This window comes from Elephantulus edwardii, unplaced genomic scaffold (genome assembly GCF_000299155.1).
Source record: "Elephantulus edwardii isolate Elephantulus edwardi_28Jun2011 unplaced genomic scaffold, EleEdw1.0 scaffold00047, whole genome shotgun sequence".
NCBI lineage: Eukaryota > Metazoa > Chordata > Mammalia > Macroscelidea > Macroscelididae > Elephantulus > Elephantulus edwardii.
Window position 1 is genome coordinate 15,708,341 of NW_006399797.1, and position 956 is coordinate 15,709,296.

Sequence of the window (956 nt, forward strand, 5' to 3'; positions counted from 1 at the left end):
TCATGGTGTTGTACTTCAAGATGGATCTAGAAATTACTTTTTTTACTATAAAGGCAACTATGAAGTACAACAACACTCATAGATAAAAGAAACAGGGAGCTTGGTGGCTTAATGGGAAGGAACTGTGCTGCCAACACAAAGGTCTGAATTCACCAGCTGTTCTGAATCCACCAGCTGTTCTGCTGGAGAAAGATGGATAGTCTCCTCCTGTGTGATATTCTGCTTCTGAAAACACACTGGAGGATCTGGTAAGGGTCAGTTCCGAAAACTTACGTACAGGAAGATGAGGCACTGCCAGCTTCTGGGCCATCCTCACAGTGGCCAGTTTTGAGCACACTGTTGCAGCCACGGTGTTAACCTACCTTGTTGCCAGTCTTGCTCTTTTTCACTGACCCTCTACATTACTAGATTACTTTGATGGCCTACTGGATGGAAAGATGCACTGTCAACTCAAAGGTGAGTGGTTTGAATCCACCAGATGCTCTGTGGGACAATAGGAACAATCTCCTGGCATGAGATTTACAGTCTGTGAAAATTCACTGGAGGGTCAGCTATGAGCCAGGCCAAGATGACCTTTGCAATGATCTAGTTCCTCCTGATAACATCCTTGTTAAGTACCCTGGAGTCTAGCACGACTCCTAGATAACAACATGTTGTTGTTATGTGCCGTCAAGTCGCTTGCGATTCATAGCGACCCTATGTACAACAGCCCTATACTCTGCTCTCCTGTGCCTATCGCACTGTCTCTGACACTCCCATCCCGATTATCCCAGTGACTGAATCAATCCACTTCATAGAAGGGCTTCCCCTCGTGCGCCATCCCTCCAACCCAACCAAGCATGATGTCCTTCTCCAAGGACTGGTCTCTCCTCACAATATGTCCAAAGCATGTTAGACGGAGCCTCAGAATCCTTGCCTCCAAGGAGCCACCCGGTTTAACCCTTTCCAGGACAAAT